We start from the raw sequence: 7520 nt of genomic DNA on the forward strand, positions 1-7520 counted from the left end.
AGGCCCATTGGACTTGCAAACTTTATATGCCCCAGTACAGGGGAACGCCAGGGCCAAAAAGGGGGAGTGGGTGGGTAGGGGAATGGGGGTGGGTGGGTATGGGGGACTTTTGGTATAGCATTGGAAATGTAAATGAGCTAAATACCTAATAAAAAATGGAAAAAAAAAAGAAAGAAAATGCTGGGTTTTTTCTCCCCTGGATGGTTTTATCTCCTTTGTCAAAGATCAAGTGACCAAAGGTGCGTGGGTTCATTTCTGGGCCTTACATTCTATTCCATTGATGTACCTGCCTGTCATTGTACCAATACCATGCAGGTTTTATCACTATTGCTCTGTAGTACAGCTTGAGGTCAGGGATGGTGATTTCCCCAGAAGTTCTTTTATTGTTGAGAGTAGTTTTCACTACCCTGGGTTTTTTGTTATTCCAAATGAATTTGCAAATTGCTCCTTCTAACTCTATGAAGAATTGAGTTGGAATTTTGATAATGATTGCATAAAATTTCTAGATTTCTTTTGCCAAATGTCCATTGTTACTATATTAATCCTAGCAATCCATGAGCTTAGGAGTTCTTTCCATCTTCTGATATCTTCAATTTCTTTCTTCAGAGACTTGATGTTCTTGTCATACAGATCTTTAACTTGCTTGGCTTGAGTCACACCAAGGTATTTTATATTATTTGTGACCATTCTGAATGATGACTTTCCCCTCATTTCTTTCTCATCCTGTTTAGAGGGTAGAGGAGGGCTACTGATTTGTATGAGTTAATTTTATTTCCAGCCACTTTGTTGAAGTTCTTTTTCATGTTTAGGAGTTCTCTGGTGGAATTATTAGGGTCACTTAAGTACAGTATCATATATCCTGCAAGTAGTGATACTTTGATTTCTTCCTTTCCAATTTGTATCCCTTTGACCTCCTACTCTTGTCTTATTGCTCTAGCTAGGTTTTCAAGTACTATATTGCATAAGTAGAGAAAGAGTGGAGAGCCTTATCTAGTCCCTGATTTTAGTGGGATTGCTTCAAGTTCCTCTCCATTTAGTATGATGTTGGCTACTGGTTTGCTGTATATTGCTTTTAATATGATTAGATATGGGCCTTAAATTCCTGATCTTTCCAAGATTTTTACCATAAAGGGGTGTTGAATTTTGTCAAATGCTTTATCAGAGTCTAAGGAGATGATCATGTGGCATTTTGTCTTTGAGTTTTTATATATAGTGGATTGCTTTGATGGATTTCTGTATATTGAACCAAGCTTGAATCCCTGGGATGAAGCCTACTTGATCACAATGGTTGATCATTTTGGTATGTCTTGGTTTTTTATTGCTAGAATTTTGTTGAATAATTTTGCATTGATATTCATAAAGGAAATTGGTCAGAAGTTCTCTCTTTGTTGAGTCTTTGTGTGGTTTAGGTATAAGCATAACTGTGGCTTCATAGAACAAGTTGGATAGTGTTTCCTTTGTTTCTATTTTGTGGAATAGTTTGAAGAGTACTAATATTAGGTCTTCTTTGAAAGTCTGACAGATTTCTGCACTAAACCCATCTGGTCCTGGGCTTTTTTTGGTTGGGAGGCTTTTAATGAATGCTTCTATTCCTTTGGAGAATATGGGAATGTTTAGATGGTTTTTCTGACCCTGATTTAACTTTGGTACGATTTAACTATGCTATCTGTCTAGAAAACTGTCCATTTTATTCAGATTTTCCACTTTTATTGAGTAAAGGCTTTTGTACTAGTATTTGATAATTATTTTAATTTCCTCAGTATCTTTTGTTATTTCTCCCTTTTCATTTCTGATTTTGCTAATTTGGATACTGTCTTTGATCCCTATGCTTAGTCTGGCTAAGGGTTTATCTATCTTATTGATTTTCTCAAGCAACCGGCTCCTGGTTTTGTTGATTCTTTGTGTAGTTCTTTTTGTTTCTACTTGGCTATTTTCAGCCCTGAGTTTGATTATTTCCTGCAGTCTAATCCACTTGGGTGTATTTGCTTTCATATGTCCTAAAGTTTTCAAGTGTGCTGTCAAGCTGCTAGTGTATGTTTTCACCAGTTTCTTTTGTAGGCACTCAGAGTTTTCCTCTTAACCCTGCTTTCATGGTGTTCCATAAGTTTGGGTATGTTGTACCTTCATTGTTTTATTAAATTCTGAAAAGTCTTTAATTTCTTTATTTCTTCCTTGACCAAGTTATCATTTAGTAGAGAGTAGTTCAGTTCCCATGAGTATGTGGGATTTCTGTTGATTTTTATTTTTATTGAATACCAGGCTTAGTCTGTGGTTATCTGATAGGAGGTATTAGATTATTTCAGTCTTCTTGTATCTGTCGAGGCCTGTTTTGTGACCAATTATATGGTCAGTTTTGGAGAAGGTATCATGAGGTATTGAAAAGGAATATTCTTTTGTTTTAGGGTGAAATGTCATGTGTGTGTGTGTGTGTGTGTGTGTGTGTGTGTGTGTGTGTGTGTGTGTATCTGTGTAATCCATTTGTTTCTAATTTCTGTTAATTTCACTTTCACTGTGTCTTTGTTTAGTCTCTGTTTCCATGACCTGTTCATTGATGGGAGTGGGGTTTTGAAGTCTACCACAATAAGTGTGTGAGGTGCAATGTGTGATTTGAGTTTTAGTTAAGTTTCTTTTATGAATGTGGGCGCTTTTGTATTTGGACCATAGATTTCAGAATTTAGACTTCATGTTGGTAAATTTTTTCTTTGATGACTATGAAGTGTCCTTCATAATCTTTTTTGATAACTTTTGGTTAAAAGTAGATTTGATTTGATTTGATTTGGTATTAGAATGGCTACTCCAGCTTGTTTCTTGGAACCATTTGCCTGGAAAAATCTTTTCCAGCATTTTACTCTGAGGTAATGTCTATATTTGTCACTGAGGTGTGTTTCCTGTATGCATCAAAATGCTGGATCCAGTTTACATATGCAGTCTATTAATCTGTGTCATTTTATTGGGGACTTGAGTCCACTGATGTTAAGAGATATTAAGGAAAAGAGATTGTTGCTTCCTGTCATTTTTGTTGTTAGAGGTGGAATTATTTTTGTGTGGCTATCTTCTTTTGTGTTTGTTGAAAGAATGTTAGTTTCTTGCTTTTTCTATAGTGTAGTTTTCCTCCTCATCTTGGAGTTTTCCATCTATTTTCCTTTGTAGGGCTGGATTAGTAAAAAGATATTCTGTAAAAAAAATTTTGTTGTGGAATATCTGTTTCTCCATCTATCTTAATTGAGAGTTTTTTTCTACGTATTCTTGGCTGGCATTTGTGTTCTCTTCAAGTCTGTATGACATCTGCCCAGGATCTTCTGAATTTTAGAGTCTTTGGTGAGAAGTCTGGTATAATTCTTAAACGTCTGCCTTTGAATGTTACCTGTCCTTTTTTCCCTTACTGCTTTTGATATTCTTTTTTGTTTTGTGTTGTGTTTTTGGTGTTTTGGTTAATATGTGATAGTAGGAATTTCATTTCTGTTCCAGTCTATTTGGAGTTCTGTAGGCTTTTTGTACATTCATGGGCATCTTTTTTTTTTTTTTTAAGGTTAGGGAAGTTATAATCTATACTTTAATTTAATATATTTACTGGCCCTTTAAGTTGTGAATCTTCACTCTCTTTTATAACTACTATCCTTAGGTTTGGTCTTCTGATTGTGTCCTCTATTTCCTGGATGGTTTGGTCTAGGAGTTTTTCGCATTTTGCATTTTGCATTTTCTTTGACTGTTGTGCAAATGTTTTTATGGTATATTCAGCACCTGAAATTCTCTCTTCTGTATCTTGTATTCTTTTGGTGTTGCTTGAATCTATGACTCCTGTTCTCTTTCCTAGGTTTTCTATCTGCAGGGTTGTTTCCCTTTGTGATTTCCTTATTGTTTTTATTTCCACTTTTAGATTCTGGATGGTTTTGTTCAATTCTTTCACCTGATTGGTTGTGTTTTCCTGTAATTCTTTAAGGGTTTTTCGTGTTTCCTTTTTAAGGGCTTCTACCTATTTACCTGTGTTCTCCTGTATTTCTTTAAGGGAGTTATTTATGTCTTTTTAAAGTCCTCTATCAGCATCATGAGACATTAATTTAAATCCTAATCTTGCTTTTCTGATGTGTTTGGGTATCCAGGATTTGCTGTTGTCAGAGAACTGGGTTCTGATAATGCCAAGTGCCCTTGGTTTCTGTTGTTTATGTTCTTGAGCTTGCCTCTCTCCATTTGGTTATCTCTAGTGCTACCTGCCCTTGCTGTCTCTGACTGGAGTCTGTCCCTCCTGTGATCCTGGTTGTATCAGATCTCCTCAGGGTCCAGTTGTCTCTTGTGATTCTGGGATCCTGTGATCCTATTGTGTCAGAGCTCCTGGGAGTCAAGCTTTCTCTGGGTGTTGCAGGATTGGGTAGGGAGGCAGCCTGGGTCTGCTCTGAGCACAGGTGCAAGCTAGAAGGAAACTGTGCCTCTGACCAGGCATGGTTTTGTGTTTCCCTGATTCCTGTAGGGCATCCCAGTTATGCTGCATGTTGGGGCAGTTGTTGTGGCCTCAGCCTGTGATCTTGAGTGTATCAGAGCTCCAGTGATCCTGAGTGTATTCAATCTTCTGGCATAAGAGCTTCCTCTGTGATCCTGTGCTCCTGTGTTCTTGGGTATGTCAAAGAGTCAGTAATCCTGTGATCCTGTAATACTGGGTGTGTTAGAGCACCTGGAAGTTGGATTCCTCTGGGTGTTTTAGGAGTGGCTACAGAGCCAGCACTCTAGGTCTTCTCCAGGCACAGGTTTAAGCTAGAAGGAACCCATGCCTCTTGACTTTTGTCATTCTTAATAGTGTTAAATATTTTTGCTGGACAGTAAATTTGGTAGCTTCTTCTCAGTTAAGAACCATAGACAAAAGTGCGTTTATAACACAAACTGACTAACTACAACTTCAAAATTCATATCAGGCTTCAAAGCTGGAATTTTAAACACTAAACACTTATAAGTCACTAAGACATTGAGAGTTACCCACTTAACACAAGTGTGTGGAGAGAGGAGGCGTTTTTTTTTTTTTGTTTTGTTTTGTTTTTTTTTTTAAATAAAGTAAACAGTAGTGAGTTATTATGCTATTACATGTCTACATGTTTAAAATTTTAGTCATCATAATATTGTTGTGTTGTATATAATGAAAGTTAAAAATTCTGAATGAACAATTTGACTAAATTAAAAAATAAACATTTTTCTAGTGACTCTCAAAGTTAAAGCTGATAACCTCTAAACTCAACTCAGGATCTTAAGTGAATGTTTTATTTTTCCTTCTCATAGGAATTCTAATTGCATAGAAAAAGAAATAACTATTCATGTAGGCTCTGTCGATATTCCAGTAACCTCAATACTCAACTCTTGACTTTCATTGTCATCCTACACATGTCCATTAGATAGAAGAAATAGTGTCATAAGTTTTGGCTAAGTCATGACATCTCTGCCACTTTTCCACTAAAACTTATAAGAATGTAAAATGACAGAAAAGCTTATTGGCAAAGCAAATGAACATAAATTTATATAGTAAATAAATATATTCATTATTTTGGATTAAAATGTCTTAGACCACTTATTTTCTTATTTTTTAGTATGTATATGTGTACATATATATGTGTATGTGTGTATATGTGCACATGTGCACTGAATATGTGGGGGTGTTTCTCTGTACACAAATAATGTGTGGGTATGTACAGATGTGGAACCCAGAAGCCTATAACAAGTATTTCCTTCATCTCTCTTTCTTGTTTGAGGCAGGGTATCTCAGTGAACTCAGCTCATGGATTGGCTAGATGGTTCATTTTCATACTCTAAGAAACTGCCAGTCATTCTACCAACACACTTAGCTTGGCACATGGCTGCTGCAGATCTGATCTCAGGTTTTCTTCACACTTATGAAATATAATTTTTAACTCTACTTATTTTTTGAGGCAGGCCCTCCTTAATCAGGAAAGCTTGCCTTGGGTTTGCTTTGCCATGAACACTGACCTTGAAACCATGATGTTGACCATTAAAAATCTCTAAAGTGCTGAGATTACAACTGGGTACCAATACATTAGGCTCACTTGCTATTTAACTGGCTTTAGTTTTACAGCTTAGTATGACTAACAAAAATCGCACACTTGCAAACCTATCCTTTTTCTCATTTTGTTTTAAAATTAGATGTTTCTGTTCACACCAGTTTTCTAAGGTCAAAAAGAGATAATTTAGTCCATAATTACATATTACAAAACCCAAATATACCATCTCATATGGAAATCCTACAAGAGTAAATTAGGAAGCCCCTATGGTGTTATCAAGTTGTAGAGCACTCATATCCTCCCAGCAAGCCTTCTAGAACTTAATTTATCATTTTCACATTAAAGAGAAATTACACAAAATTTGTTCTCACATTTCAGTGAATCAGGCTTCTCTGCTGCCTCTGCTAACCTCAGCTCACTTGAAAAATTAGTAAATTAACTGTTTACCAACATGTTAATTAAGGTTTGTTCTGACCCCACTCACTTACAGCTACTTAGTTAACTCATTATAAACATGTTACATAGCTGTTACCCATATAAGCAGTGCTTTATTGTTTACAAAGAGTTTTCTTAACATTGTTTTGTTTTTCTCATGCTTTGGTAATCATTAAGCCAGCTATAATTTTTCAACATGATAATCTTAATCAATTAGCCAAACTGAAATTTCTCAGTCTTCTTAGCATTACCATTTTTACTGGAGCTATGCATTAATCACCTCAAAGTTATAGTAACCTTTACACTTAAATGTTTAACCCCCAGAAAGTTTTGGGAGAAAGGTAATCCAGAGATGCCAGCTCTGACCTAGCTTGAGCAACATGTGACCTTTTTTGTTTGTTTGTTTGTTCACTTTTTGTTTTTCAAGACAGGGTTTCTCTGTGTAGCCCTGGCTATCCTGGAACTCATTCTGTAGACCAGGCTGGCCTCGAATTCAGAAATCCACCTGCCTCTGCCTGCCAAGTGCTGGGATTAAAGGCATGCACCACGACCACCCAGCTAACATGTGACCTCTTAAGGACACAAACATTGCCTAATATAACTTTTGGCCAACAATTTTTAAACTCCACAGCTTGAGTGGCCTACAGATTTTAACATCAATTATGTGACCCATAACAATGGGGGATGAAGCAAATTCAACTAAAGATGCTCAGTTTGAGTGTTCATGTACTGTGTGACTAGAAGAGAATTTATTGGGAAAATGCAGCCTACTCAACTGGAACAAAACTTTCAACAAATCCTGCTATAGACTGATGGTGAACACAGTAACCTAATTAGTCAAATTCATTCTTCCTCCATGGTTTTCTAATGAGTTGGCTTTCTATGAGCAATCATCCTTGTCTCTGAACTGTCTTGTCACAGAAGATAGTACCAGCATATCATGCTGTACTGAAGACATAAAGATTTCAAGTGATGTATGTTCAATGCAGTTAAAGGCTAGTCATAATTAGTGTATTGCTGCCCATAGAGGATTCATCCCACAGGAAAATTTGATGGATATTTTATCTGTTAAGCATTCTATGATGGCTC

This window comes from Mus musculus, chromosome 14, assembly GCF_000001635.26.
Source record: "Mus musculus strain C57BL/6J chromosome 14, GRCm38.p6 C57BL/6J".
Classification (NCBI taxonomy): Eukaryota; Metazoa; Chordata; class Mammalia; order Rodentia; family Muridae; genus Mus; species Mus musculus.